Source organism: Triticum urartu, chromosome 3 (assembly GCF_003073215.2).
Source record: "Triticum urartu cultivar G1812 chromosome 3, Tu2.1, whole genome shotgun sequence".
In the NCBI taxonomy this organism is placed as follows: Eukaryota; Viridiplantae; Streptophyta; class Magnoliopsida; order Poales; family Poaceae; genus Triticum; species Triticum urartu.
Window position 1 is genome coordinate 352,807,832 of NC_053024.1, and position 15,767 is coordinate 352,823,598.

Here is a 15,767-nt window from a genome sequence, read left to right on the forward strand (position 1 = left end):
GTGGGCTCGGCGATGACCTCCATCCTGCCATCCTGGCAGTTTTGGTCTTGTTGCATGAGAAAGGAAACCTTAGGCTAATTCCTCAGGACTCCGCGCCTATGCTTGTTCATCATGGCTCATATCATCCGAACCTTGCTAGGTGAGGCTTGCATAGATATCTTCTCTCCTTAGGAGCCTACCTGGGGAGGCTGCTCCTTCTGTAAGTCTTGGTGTTGTCTACCTCGCGAGGCTTGGCCCCTCGCGAGGGTCTTGAGTTGTTGATGCTGAAGGTGGGCCGTACTAGGCCATCGATGGAACCATGCCATGGGCCGCATGCAGGCAAGTCTGGGTAACCCCATTTCCAGAACGCCGATAGTAGCCCCCTGGCCCAAGGCGCACTCGAACTTGGCTTCGAGGCGAATCCAAAGGGCAAGTGCGGAGCACCATGGGCCCTAACCGCCCGTGGCCTTTGGCCGACGCGTGGCGATTGTTGTGACATGGGCGTCTCCACTTCCCCGTGCATCCTTGATAACTGCTAGGCCTGGCGGCCTCCTGTTGTTAGAGCAACTTTTCCTTCATTGCTAACCGTGCTTGCCCTTGGCTCTTCCTCTCCTCTATGAACCCGCAGCTCTTCCCACAGATTCGAAGCCGGCGCCAACCCTTTCTTGCCGCCATGGCCCCTCGGCCAAAGAAGAAGGGAAAGGCCCGCACTTCGGCTGAATCTCGGCCAGTCTTGGAGCTCGCTCTTGAGCGGTCGATGATGATCAACCGCGAGGGGCTGGACAAGGTCCGGCCGGCCCTGGCCGCCTATTCCAATGAGTGGAAGGCGATGATGGTCTGGCCTGCTTCCCGGGCCATGATTGACATGGAAGCCACCGAGATCCCCATTCATGTCCATCCTCTCTTGGCTGGCTTGGTTCCCCCTTTTTCTGATTTCTTCAATGCCGTGATCTCCCACTACCAGATTTAGGCACTGCATCTGGATCCTCAATCCATTATCCTCCCCACTGCCTTCGCCTTCCTGTGTGAGGCTATGGTGGGCATTGCTCCTTCCGTTGCCTTGCTTCGCCATTTCTTCTCGCTCCGCCCGGTCGATGCCCACCAGCGCTCGGGATGGGCGGCCTTCCAGGACGTGGCAGCGATGGCTGGCTCGGGCATCGACTTTACGCTCCGCCCCGACATGGAGGGGTTCCAGAAGCAGTGGGTGTATGTGGACGCCGACACGCTCAACCCCCTGCTCCTGCTCCCGCGAGCACCGGTGGCACCGAGCTCTAGCTGGGGGCACGTGAAGCTTGTCGACCGCCGGCTTGCCCATGTCATGTCCAGGATGGCCAGGTTGAAGAAGGTCGGGGTGACGGTGCCAATGGTGGAGAAGGAGTTCGTTCGGTGGTGCATTGCTCTGCTCCGACGCCATTCGCGCCCAATGTGGGCCTTCATCGTCAGCAAGGACCCCATGAGGATCCAGGTGCCTGTGTTTCCTTCCACGACGCTGCGCGGGATGCTCGAGCTTCTGACGGGCGACCCAACACCAGCTGTGCTTCTGGAGGTGGGTTGCCTTCTGTACCAATGCTCGAATAAGGAGGACTTCATGAAGTAGATGCCCCTTTTGACGAGTTGGGGCTGTGCCTGATGGGCCTTGAAGGGCCCCGCAAGAATCCTATCATCATGGCTCCCTTGTTCGTCGATCCTACGGTGCATGCCCTGGATGTGGATGCAGGGGGGCGAATGCCACTGGGTGCTACTAGGGCAACTGCTGGGGAGCGGGTGTCATCGAGCGCCTCCAAGGTACCCGTTTCTGAAGCTCTAGTGAGCGCCCCTGAGGGAGCCGATGGACAGCTGGTGCGGCCCGACACTCCTGAGGCGGTTGCCCCCGAAGCTTAAGTAAGTAGCCCTGAGGTGGCTGCTGGTGGGTAGGTGCGGCTTGATGTTCATGAGGCTGCCGCGCAAGAAGCCCCGCCAAGTGCCCCAGATGTCGGGAGTCGCGCCCCAAACTTCCGCCATCTTCGCTTGAACCTTGAACCGCCCCGCAAGAGGAAGGGGCCTCAAGGCTGCAGTGGTGATGCCTACTGGCCACTGAAGCAAAGGAAGTACATAGGCATCGACGAGTAAGTACCTTATCTTCGTGATTCCCCGCGCGCCGTGTCCCCTCTTGACCCTTGTTCTTCAGCATCTCCCCGGCTATGGCAGTGAAACCTCCAGCAAGTAGCCTCTGGAAGTCCACGGTCTGCTCGTGGTTCCGAGCCCTGATAACCCACAAGTATATGGGATTGCTACAGTTTTCGAGGGTAGAGTTTTCAACCCAAATTTATTGATTCGACACAAGGGGAGCCAAAGAATATTCTTATGTATTAGCAGCTGAGTTGTTAATTCAACCACACCTGGAAACTTAATATCTGCAGCAAAGTATTTACTAGCAAAGTAATATGATAGTAGTGGTAACAGTGGCAAAAGTAACGGTAGCAGTTTTGGTTTTATAGTGATTGAAACAATAGCAACGGAAAAGTAAATAAGCGAAGAACAATATATGAAAATCTCGTAGGAATTGGATCAATGATGGATAATTATGTCGTATGCGATCAATCATGCAACAGTTATAACATAGGGTGACACAGAACTAGCTCCAGTTCATCAATGTAATGTAGGCATGTATTCCGAATATAGTCATACATGCTTATGGAAAAGAACTTTCATGACATCTTTTGTCCTACCCTCTCGCAACAGAGGGGTCCTATTGGAAACTAAGGGATATTAAGGCCTCCTTTTAATAGAGTACCAGACCAAAGCATTAACACATAGTGAATACATGAACTCCTCAAACTACGGTCATCACCGGTAAGTATCCCGATTATTGTCACTTCGGGGTTAACGGATCATAACATATAATTGGTGACGATAGACATGCAAGTTAGGATCAAGAACTTACATATATTCATGAAAACATAATAGGTTCTGATATGAAATCATGGCACTCGGGCCCTAGTGAATAGCATTAAGCATAGCAAAGTCATAGCAACATCAATCTCAGAACATAATGGATACTTGGGATCAAACTCTAACAAAAACTAACTCGACTACATGATAAATCTCACCCAACACATCACCGTCAAGCAAGCCTATGATGGAATTACTCACGCACGGAGGTGAGCATCATGAAATTGGTGATGGAGGAAGGTTGATGATGACGATGGCGATGGATTCCCCTCTCCGGAGCCCCTAACGGACTCCAGATCAGCCCTCCCGAGAGAGTTTAGGGCTTGGCGGCGGCTCCGTATCGTAAAACGTAATGAATCCTTCTCTCTGTTTTTTTCTCCTCGAACACGAATATATGGAGTTAGGATGGACGTTGGTGGAGCCCACGAGGCAGGGGGCGCGCCCAGGGGGTAGGCATGCCCCACCCTCGAGGAAAAGGTGTGGGCCCCCTGACATTGATTCTTTTGCCAGTATTTTTATATATTCCAAAAATAATCTCTATTGATTTTTAGGTCAATCCGAGAACTTATATTTCTGCACAAAAGTAACACCCATGGCAATTCTGCTGAAAATAGCGTTAGTCCGAGTTAGTTCCATTCAAATCATACAAGTTAGAGTCCAAAACAAGGGCAGAAGTGTTTGGAGAAGTACATACGACGGAGACGTATCAAGCCCCTTGCACCGGATGCCCGCACGAGGCGCGGGGCTAGTTCACGAGGCGGATGCGCTGCTAGGCGGGGCATGAGCCGATGCTCCCGGCAATCTTCCTTCGCGGCCAGTCCTGGGGCGCAGGAGGCATGCCGAGGGCTCCCCTGCTGGTCATTACCAGAGGCTGGGTAAACCCAGCATCGGCTTCATCTTCGAGCAGCGAGACTATGCCGCCCAGCGCCTCCGCTGAGGCCGGGAGAACGACCAGGAATGCAACGGCCTCCAACCCCCTGCGGAGGCAGGCGAGCCGCTCCGCGCCTCTCCCGCTGCTCCCGACGCGGAGGATGAACTTGGCCGCAAGTTGGAGCTCTTGCGCGGGCGCAGTGCCATCCGTCGTGAGCTTTCCATGAGGCGATGGGTGCACTGAGCTGGCTTGGAGGAGAGCTTGCAGATGTCGACGCCCACCTTAAGACGAAGGACCTTCGCTTGGCACACGAGTGGCGCCAGCTGAACGTCGCCTTCAACCTTGGACATCTTCAGCACGAGCGTGCCCGCACAAGCACCACGAAGTCCCTTGCAGACTCTCGCGAGGCTTGCGCCCATGCTCAAGAGGAGGCTAGGGACGTCGACTATCGTCGTGAGGCAGCCGAGGAGCGGGAGCAGGAGCTTCAAGCTTCAAACACCGCCCTCGAGTGGCAGATCCAAGCGCGCAAGGCGGCCCTAGCAACATCATTGAGCGAGGGCCCCTCCGATGAGAAGGAGGTCCAGGAATGCGAGGAGGCGCTGGCGCTGGAGGTCTTGGAGCACAGCATGGAGGTTGAGCGGTTGGAGGTGAGGGAGCTCCAGGTAGCCATGGCCGAGGACGCTGTCACCACTCAGGAGGCCAGGATCCAGCAAGAGGTCGACCATAGGGTGGAGAAGGTCGTGCGGCGTTTGCTAACAAGGACCGCCTGAAATTGGAACTCCTAGAGGCTGAGCTTAAGGGCAGGACCACCGCCCTCAATACAAAGCTGGACGCCATGGAACAGCGACAGAGGGCTGCCAAGGAGGCTCTAGCCTCTGCCCAAATCGAACTGGCCTCCGCTTGAACTGACTTGTCTTCACTTTAGCAGTACGTCGAGGCCATTGCGCCTCGTGCGGAGCAGACCATGAACGAGGTGTGCTGCCATCGGACGATGCAGCATGAGCGTTCCTTGATGCTCCAGGCCCTCAGGGTCAGGGCCAACCGGGCTTTGGGAACCATCTTCGAAGAGAGCGTCACCCATCCGAATGAGGACGACGATGCCAACAATCTGCGCTTCTTCACCCAGATCGTGACCTGCCTGGAAGACCGAACCACTATGGCTCGCCAGCTCGTTGAAGAGTGAAGCCGGGGCCTTCTCAGGTGTGCATTCTCGCGAGTTTTCAATCACCTCCTCAACCTTGACCCTCAGTTCAACTTTGACGCCACCATAGCCCCCTTGCCCCAGGTCATCCAAGACAACCTGGCGAGCTGGGTGGATGACCATGTGGACGACCTGGTCGCGGAGTTCTCTCCCGAGGATGACGCGGTCATGATCATGGCTGAAGGGGCGATGTTGATGGCGATGATGAGGACGATGCCAGCGACAGTGCATGCGGCACAGATGAAGACGATGAAGACGGCGCCGGAAGCAGCGCGTCCGGCTAGGCTTGTATTTCCTTTTTCGCTCTGACTTGTATGGAAAAAACCTTCGAGCATGGCCCTGTGGTGCGTGAAAGCATTTTTTGAAGGGGCGGCCCCTTATAATGTATGAAATGACAATATACCTTAAAATTGGGCTTGGAACGTGTCGTAGTGGACCTGGGAGGGGAGTAGTTGTCGCGATTTATCTCCGGTCTTGTGGGTCCCTTATACGTCTCAAACGTATCTATAATTTTTGATTGTTCCATGTTGTTATATTATCAATCTTGGATGTTTTATTATCATTTTATAATCATTTTTTGGCACTAACCTATTGATATACTGCCAAGTGCGAGTTGCTGTTTTTACCATGTTTTTACATCGCAGAAAATCAATATCAAACGGAGTCCAAATGCCACGAAACTTTACGGAGAATTTTTATGGGCCAGAAGGAACACAACGGGCCTTGGTGGGTTGTCCCCACCTCGGGTGCCCCCCGGACCGCCTCTTTGCCCTAGTATTCCCAAAACCCTAGGGGAGTCGACAAAATATTGATCGAGCCACCGCAAAGTCCAGAACCACCAGATCTAGTCTAGACACCATCTCGGATGGGGTTGACCACCTCCATTGGTGCCTCTCCAATGATGCGTGAGTAGTACTTTGTAGACCTTCAAGTCCGTTGTTAGTAGCTAGATGGCTTCATCTCTCTCTCTCTCTCTCTCTGTCTCTTGATTCTCAATACAATGGTCTCTTGGAGATCCATATGATGTAACTCTTTTTGCGGTGTGTTTGTTGGGATCGATAAACTTTGAGTTTATGATCAGATCTATCTTTTTATTTCTATGAAAGTATTTGAGTTTCGTCGATCTCTTTTATGCATGATCTCTTATAGCCTCATATTTCTTCTCCGATATTTGGGTTTTGTTTGGCCAACTTGATAAATTTATCTTTCAATGGGAAGAGGTGCTTTGTAGTGGGTTCGATCTTACAGTGCTTGATCCCTATGACAGAAAGGGCACCGACACGTATGTATCATTGCTACTAAGGACAAAACGATGGGGTCTATCTCTACATAGATAGATCTTGTCTACATCATGTCATCGTTCTTATTGCATTACTCCGTTTCTCCATGAACTTAATGCACTAGATGCTTGCTGGATAGCAGTCGATGTGTGGAGTAATAGTAGTAGATGTAGGCAGGAGTCGGTCTACTAATCTTGGACGTGTTGCCTATGTAATGATCATTGCCTAGATATTGTCATGAGTATTTGAAGTTCTATGAATTTCCCAATAGTAATTTGTTCACCCACCGCTTTGCTATTTTTCTCAAGAGAAGCCACTAGTGAAACCTACGGCCCCGAGTCTCTTTCTCATATTATTTGCCTTTGTGATATACTTTTATTTGCTTTTATTTTCTGATCTATTAATCCAAAAAAACAAAAATACTTTGCTGCACTTTATTTTATTTGCGATCTATTTATCCAATCTATTTCAACTTTTTCCCGTCACGCACCAATTTCTGGCACCGTTACCCGAAAGGGATTGACAACCCTTATAACACGTCGGGTTGCGAGGATTTGTTATCTATGTGCAGGGGATGTCTATGTTGTGTTTCTTGGTTCTCCTACTAGTTCGATAACCTTGGTTTTGATATCCGAGGGAAATTCCTACCGCCGCTGTGCTGCATCATCCTTCGTCTCTGGGGAAATACTGACATAGCTTCAAGCGACATCACTCCCGAGGGGGCCTTGTCGTTGTAGAAGCGCCCTCCTCCTGAGGTGAGCCCTCCAGTGGCTCGCGAGGTTTCGGCCCTCCTGAGGAGCCTATCAGCCCACCAAAGAGAGCCTCGCGAAGAGCCATTTGCCGTATTACAGCAAGGTGTGTGCGTGGTGGTACTGATGCAGTTGCATCCTTGACCCCTGGGGGGGCCTGGCGTCGCCTAGGCTAGCCCGAGCATACCCGATGCGCGCATACACTACAAAAAAATACACTTCCGTGATGATACGTGTTTGTCACAGTAGGTCACGTTTTCTGTCATGCATGTACATCCATGACAATTTTATGATAGAATCAAGATAGACATACCTGTGCCGTCGTAGAAGTGTTCCATGACATTACCAAAATTATCATCACGGAAGTGTCCACTTCCATGATGAAAAATCGCGCGTCACAGAAGTGCTTTCATCAAGGGTGACTGACACGTGGAATCCACCGTAACGGAACACCGTTAAGCTATTGGGTCCGGTTTTGGATATGATAGCCCGTTAACAGCTCGAACCAATGGCGATTTTCCACGTGTAAAATCATCATTGGCTGGAGGAAACATGTGTCAGCTCCCCGTTGGCACAGGTGTCACTCATCCAATGGTCGAGTGATACGTCTCCAACGTATCTAGAATTTTTGATTGCTCCATGCTATTGTATTATCTATTTTGTATGTTAATGGGCTTTATTTTACACTATTATATTATTTTTGGGACTAACCTACTAATCGGAGGCCTAGCCCAAATTGCTGTTTTTTGCCTATTTTAGAGATTCGTTGAAAAGGGATATCAAACGGAGTCCAAATGGAATGAAACCTTCGGGAATGTCATTTTCTCAATGAACGTGATCCAGGAGACTTGGAGTGGGCGTCAAGAAACAATGGAGGAAGCCACGAGGCAGGGCGCGCGCCTACCCTCGTGGGCCCTCCGTTGCTCCACCAACGTACTTCTTCCTCCTATATATATCCACGTACCCCCAAACATCCAGGAACACCACGAAAACCTAATTCCACCGCCGCGACCTTCTGTACCTGAGAGACCCCATCTTGGGGCCTTTTCCGGAGCTCCACCAGAGTTGCATTGATCACGGAGGGCCTCTACATCAACTCCAAGGCCTCTCCGGTGATGTGTGAGTAGTTTACTTCAGAACTACGGGTCCATAGTTATTAGCTAGATGGCTTCTTCTCTCTCTTTATATCTCAATACAAAGTTCTCCTCGATTCTCGTGGAGATCTATTCGATGTAATCTTCTTTTGCGGTGTGTTTGTTGAGATCCGATGAATTGTGGGTTTATGATCCAGTTTATCTATGAACAATATTTGATTCTCCTCTGAATTCTTTTATGTATGATTGGTTTATCTTTGCAAGTCTCTTCAAATTATCAGTTTGGTTTGGCCTACTAGATTGATCTTTCTTGAAGTGGGAGAAGTGCTTAGCTTTGGGTTCAATCTTGCGGTGCTCCATCCTAGTGAAAGAAATGGAAACGACACCTATTGTATTGTTGCCATCGAGGGTAAAAAGATGGGGTTTATATCATATTGGATGAGTTTATCCCTCTACATCATGTCATCTTACTTAAAGGATTACTCTGTTCTTATGAACTTAATACTCTAGATGCATGCTGGATAGCGGGCGATGTGTGGAGTAATAGTAGTAGATGCAGAATCGTTTCGGTCTACTTGTCGCGGACGTGATTCCTATGTACATGATCATACCTAGATATTCTCATAACTATGCTCAATTCTATCAATTGCTCGATAGTAATTCGTTTACCCACCGTAATACTTATGCTCTTGAGACAAGCCACTAGTGAAACTTATGGCCCTCGGGTCCTTCCATCATATTAATCTTCGAATACCTAGTTATTTCTATCGCCATTTATTTTACTTTGAATCTTTATTTCTCTTTATCATAAAAATATCAAAAATATTATCTTATCATATCTATCAGATCTCACTCTTGTAAGTGACCGTGAAGGGATTGACAACCCCTTTATCGCATTGGTTGTGAGGTTCTTATTTGTTTGTGTAGGTGCGTGGGACTCAAGCGTGATTTCCTACTGGATTGATACCTTGGTTCTCAAAAACTGAGGGCAATACTTACGCTACATTACTGCATCACCCTTTCCTCTTCAAGGGAAAACCAACGCAGTGCTCAAGAGGTAGCAGCAAGATGCGCTTATGAAATGTTGACACATGGACCGGCCCAAAAGTTGCCCATAAAGTTTAAATGGGCCAGCCCAACTAAAGGCCCACAAGATTTTGCGGTCCATAATGGGTCGGCCCAGCGAAAGGTCCACAAGATTTTGTGGACCATAATGGGCCGGCCCAGCTAAAGGCCCATAAGATTTTGCGGGCCATAATGGGCTGGCCTAGCTAAAGGCCCGTGAGATTTTGCGGACCATAATGGGCCGGCCGAGCTAAAGGCCCACAAGACTTTGCGGACCATAATGGGCCGGCCCAGCTAAAGGCCCACGAGATTTCACCGACCATAATGGGCGGGCCCAGCTGAAGGCCCAAAAGATTTTGATGACGCTAATAGGCCAGCCCATTAACAGGCTGCCATGTTTTAGGCCAAATGCCAGCCCATATTTGATCCGGTCCATTAACAGTCCGCCATGTTCAGTGCCTAATAAAGGACCATATGAGATCCGGCCCGTTAAAAGCCTACCACATTCTTGGCCAAATTATGGCCCAGATCAGGTCTGGCCCTTTGAGAGGCTTTGGGCTAAATTATGGCCCATATCAGATTCGGCCCGTCAACTGGACGCTATTCTTTTGGGCCCACTTGATAAAGGCCCATTTAGTAATTCAGCCTGATATTAGTTTCAGCCTGTTAAAGGCCCGTTTAACATTTCAGCACTATATATATTTTAGCTTGTTAAAAGCCCATCATATATTTGGGCCTCACTACGGCCCCGTTTGCATCCGGCCTGCTCACAGACGTTAATCTGATTGGGCCAAACAAGGACCGAGACAATTTTGTCCTGTTATAAGCCCATGATTTGATTGGCACAATCATGGGCCGGGGTCTATTTCGGCATGCTGCCAGCCGGTGAGCTGTTCGGCACTTTCCAGGCCCAACCTACTTTTCAGCCTCCTAAAAGCCCATTGAGTTTTCTTGGGAAAATAGGGCCGGCGGTTTACTCGGCCTATTAAAGGCCCGAATCTACGAGTGGGCCAGTTTACATTTAGGCCTGTTAATGGACCAAGATGACGGGGCCCATGATGCAGATCATACATAGTGATTTGCATGACGACCCGATTATGTACCGTAATTTTACGGTTTGGCCGGTTTATTGCGAAGACAAGATATATATACAGTAAAATAACTGCAACATCGTGAATAAGAAAAAAAACCTAGACTATGTAATAAAGAAATTACGGCATATTACATCCACTGGGCATCAAAGTTCGCCACTATGATAATAAAGCATAAGCAGACAGAAGATTACATACACTGGGCATCAAAGATCGCAACGAGTGCAATTAAACACGCCGACAAAATAATAGACAAAACCGACAACACTTCAATAGAGATCAATAAAGGTTAGCCCTGCTCGGGAGCTGCAGTGCAAGCAGCTGAGCAAGATGATGAGACTGCACTTATTTGACACTCACTCTGAAAGATAAACAAGCAGACAGATGATAGGGTTTGCACATATAAGTATTAGTGCTGACAATTCATCACATTTCTTACTGACAAATAAAGTGACACAGTTTAAAATAGCATTAACACAATATGGTATTGTTCAGGTCAAGACATGGCAGGAAATGACATTGTGAAGGAGTTGGCAGCTTCACGACACCACTTGATTACAGATCAAGAACTCATAAGTATCAATGGTTAGTGTGTTGTCAATTTATCCCATTTCAGATTGGCAAAATAAGATCACTTGCTCTGTATAGTTTAAATTACATGGTATGAAGAAGGAGCTTGGTTGTAGAACTAAAAACTTAAATTTAGAAGGACAAACTTTTGTTTATGAAGTACATAATAAACTTTAAACATGCATTTGATGGAAACACCAAAAATAAACAGTTGTTGTAGTCATGCCTAACCAAATATACACAACAAAGTTTGAAGGCTTGAGAAGGACAAACATACATTATTGGTGAAGGCAGGCTCTATAAAGCCCTTGTCCATGCTGATGGGGGGGGGGGAATTCCAGAAGTTTACCACAGAATCTTCTTCATAACCATTGCCTTTATTCTAAATTTTGTTAAGAGCAAATATAGATGTGACAATATAAGAAAAAATGGAGAATATTTAAGATAAGATGAAAAGTGATGCTACATAACCAAGTAGCTATAAATGTAAGTACAGCGATATAGGCAAAAGGTACAGCCAAGAGCAATGCAGAGCTAAAGTTCTTCAGTACCATCGGTGTTATCCAACCTTATGGTAAGAGTAAATATAGATCTTATGTGTAGAAAATGGAGGGCAATGGAAAATAAGCTGCAGAGTGATGGTACATGAACAACTACCTGTCAATATAAGTACACTGTTAAAGGACAGCAGGTACTTACAAGAACAATGCAGAGCTAAAAAATTTCATTAGCATTGGATATATTCTACACTAATGTAACCATTCATACAGATCAGATAATTTGGAGCGAACAATTGATAAGCAAGCTATCATGCATACTGTTGTCACATAATGAACCAGGTATGTACGCAATTACAGTGATACAGGACAACAGGTACTAACAAGAGCAAAGCAGCGGGCAGCATATTTGCGATATCCTGTCGTTCTTTTCAAACCAGAATTCCTTTTCGAGCATATTTCCTGCAAAAAAGATCCCTAAGGCACATGCGGAAAAGTAGAAGTTCAAATTGTCATGCGATATCATAGACAGTATCTCATCCTCGGAATGAGACCAGTGCATAACAAGGTTTTTCCATTCAATGTCTTCTAAATTTAGCACAGGAGACTTCACCAGAAATTCATTTATGGACTTTCCATCAAAGTGTGATTTCCTCAGGTGACACCGATGCTGCTGCAATGCTTCCTTGAAAAACGCAAGCAAGCTTTGCTCGTCATGACTATCCAGATTAACCCTCTCCTACTTAAAACAATGTAATGTAAATCATTGATGTGTTCAATCAGCAGAAAACAGGAAAATAATCACCATCAATAATAGCACTTACACGTAAGTGGGACAGGAAGATGTGAACATGGTGTTGGTCTTCAGTATAATCTTCCCATGATAGGAATATATGCACGTAGTCCCTAACAACATTGAAATCATTGTCTTTTAAATGGGGAATAATTGAAATGGGGTTCCAATATGCAGGATTTGGCCGTCTCTACAGTTGGGACAGGTCTTCGCCCGGTGGACTTGCTGTACTTTTTGCTGGAGTGGGATTTTTCTGTGGTACGGCTGGTGCTATGGCAACTGAAATCGGCATACCTTTTGCTGGAGTGCATGTCTTGTGTGGTGGGGCTAGTGGTATGGCCAGTGAAGTATGGGTACAGTCTACTGGAGTCGGTCCTACGTTTTGTATCACTGGTTGTACAACCAATATAAGTGGGGTGCTGTCTGATTTTTCCGGCACAACAATGTTTTTCAAGGACTTTGCTGGTGCTCCTTCAGGTTCAGCAATCACCCTCTTCCTTTTTGATGTCTGATGCACAAGAACAACATTTGAGTGGAAAAACATGGTATGATGACAGATGGAATATGTATTGATAATGGATGGGCATGACATCTCGACATATATGATGAGTAAACTAAGCAGATGGCGATGCAACAAAGTAGAAGAAATGCAAGACAACATATGCAAGATACGCGCAATCAATAAAACCTTGCAAAATTAGAACAGGCACCTTGATGGGTGAATAGGATAGGCCATCTGCCTTTGACACCTCGAGGTTAGAATAGTCATTATGATCATATTCTGAACAAGAATCAACAGGTGGGGAGCGTATGAGTTTCATTGCATCCAGAATGGCACTCATTGCCTTGGTGCCAATTTTCTAAGTCATTACAGTGTGTAGCTTCAAGAGTGGACTGCTACTAGTGCGACACAAAGCAGCTACATAGATCATACTTTAGATAGTGTAGATATAACGGGAAAGTCGTAAGCATCAGAGTAAAATCAGCAAAGTGGAACTTGCTGGAATATATGTCCTAGTATTGCCGGTACAGCTAGAAAGGCTTCGGACACCAGCTCTCTTCAACGGAAGGTGCGGTACTGTTAATATCAGTTTAACTCTCAAAGGAGACATAGCTCCGCACATTTCCTTGCTATTCTTATAGGATTCAAGTGGGAAGGCCACTACAAACCCTATTCTCATGTTAACAAAATCCTACGAATCAAAGAGGCCCGAAGAGTTCAAAGTGTCCATCACAACCGACCGTATAGACCTCTACACTACAAATGTCCCTACTCATCTTCACTACAAGGAACATACTGTACTACTATCATACTCCCTCTATTCCAAAATATAATTCTTGGTAGAGATTTCAACTATGGATCACATATAGATGTATCCAGATACATTTTAGAGTGTAGATTCACTCATTTTGCTCCATATGTAGTCCACACTAGAATCTATACAAAGACTTGTATTTAGGAACGGAGAGAGTACTTATTAAGGAAGAATGGAAGAGGAACATGCTAAACAAGAGCAAGCAGATTTTGGATAATAAAATGTTCGTTGCGCAGTGCCCACACATGATGAACCAGAGCGCATTAAGAAGGCAACTCCCTGCTGTCTCTCTATATGTGGTGCACGTGCTTTTTTGAAAGTAAAGTAGGAACATTAGCTGAACAATTAAATGTTATCTATTTTAGTAATATCAGCATCATATCAGATTCGTACTTGAGCAACAAGTTTGGAATTATGAGTGGCACGTTGTTTAGCTTGATGGATTCAGGAGCAGTGCTAAGCCGGTATGATGATGGTACTAAATATAAAGGCATGTCTGCATGCAAGTTAGGTGACTTTTGTCATTTGGGTCAGTCGACCATTTCAGGCGGTTGGATGAAGATCCTACGTCTCCTAACCCTTATTCTTCCTCGTCTCTGATTCTTCCCACACGGAACACCGCACGGGCCACCGGCCAGACCACCAGCCCCCACCGCCTGTGTTCCTCCGCCACCCCGACCCCCGCCCCACCCGCGTCGAGTTTTCTTCGTTCAGCGAGCCCCACCACAGCCCCCCACAACCACCGTCCCCACTCGAGCCCCTTTGTTTGAACCGGCGAACTCCGGCGAGCTCTGAAAAATCGACTGACCCAATTTTGAAATTTAGTCTAGTGTGATTTAAGTAGTGTGGAATATAAAAGGGGAAAACCATAAGAATTGGGAGTATAGTGTTGAGCATGCCATGGCGGATCTGAAGGTGCAAACCGGACAAAGGCAAGTTCGCAACCAATGTTTGCTTTGAACTAGCAAGTAAGTGATGGACAAGAAATCAGATAAAGCAGTGGCGATCTATTTTCTTGCTGCGATAAATAAGTTGAGTAGATACAAAATAGTACTGCCTCTGGTGCGGCGCCGTGTATGCATCTGCTGAGAATTTGACGGTGCTGCGGTAGCGATGGCTGTCGACGGCATGGAAGCAGATATAGGAGGGTAGACGGTGGCGGCGGGTCGCGGTGGACCAGAAGGTCGTAGGAGCGGCGCCGGCAAGGTGAACGACGGCGGGGATGAAGCGAGAGGACGGGATGCAAGGATCCTGGTCCGAAGCCGTGGATCAGAGAGGTCGATCTCTTGTAATGGAAGGCGGCGTCGGGGTATCAGCTCCGGCATGGTGGAGGAGGACGGTGCTGGATGGGGTGGCGGATGGAGGAGGCTTGGGTGGAGAGGTTGTTTTGGCACCCACGGAGTACGATGGGGAAATGTAGGTGGAGAGGAAGGGGGAACCATGTCTTCAGGGCACGCTTGTCTAAAATGCAAGGAAATTTACAAACATAGACCCCATTTCAAATTTCCTACATCACAGCAACATTAGTCGGTTGGGGATAGGACGGTAATCTGCATACACCAAATATTTGCCGACGAGAGTTTATTTTTGGCGCCCATCGTGTGTGAATCGGGGAGGGAGTCGATTTCGGCCGAGGACACACTGGGTTTTGGCGCCCACCGTGTATGAATCCGGGTGAGAGGCGGTTATGTCATGTTTGAGTGAAATTACAAACCTACCCCTATCGAAACCTATAGAAATCGAGCAGATAGGCTTTGCGTGGCAGGGATAGGCAGTAGTAATTTCCATCTCGCAGATTTTGGTTTCGGGAGGTTACTGCTACATTCCCCGCTTCGCTCAAATTTTGCAAAGTGCACGTTTACCGTGCCAACTCAATTCGAATCCCGTTTGTATTCTATTTTTTTGTGCTGGATCCATTTTCGATTGGAATAAAATTCTATATACATCATTTTTTATATATACTTTCAAAAGCACAACAAAGAATTCTCTCCTTTATATGTATAGTATGATTTACAAATACAATGACTGAAAATCATAAGGTTGAATTCAAAAAATTAAACCAAATTATGTTCTACTAAAATGTATGGATCAGTAATATCTACATATTGAATAACATAGATGTGCGTGAATTCATATGAGTATGCATGTTTGATAGATCAATTTTGGTTCGAGTATGGATTACATGTATCATCATCATCTCGAATTCAAATATTTGAATCCCTTTTATGTTCACTCCTTTCACGCCCATCTCTCTCGCGTGCATGCTCCTTCAAGTAGCTATCACTCTCTTTTCTCCAGCTCACCTGCACGCTCACTTCATGTTTATCCTA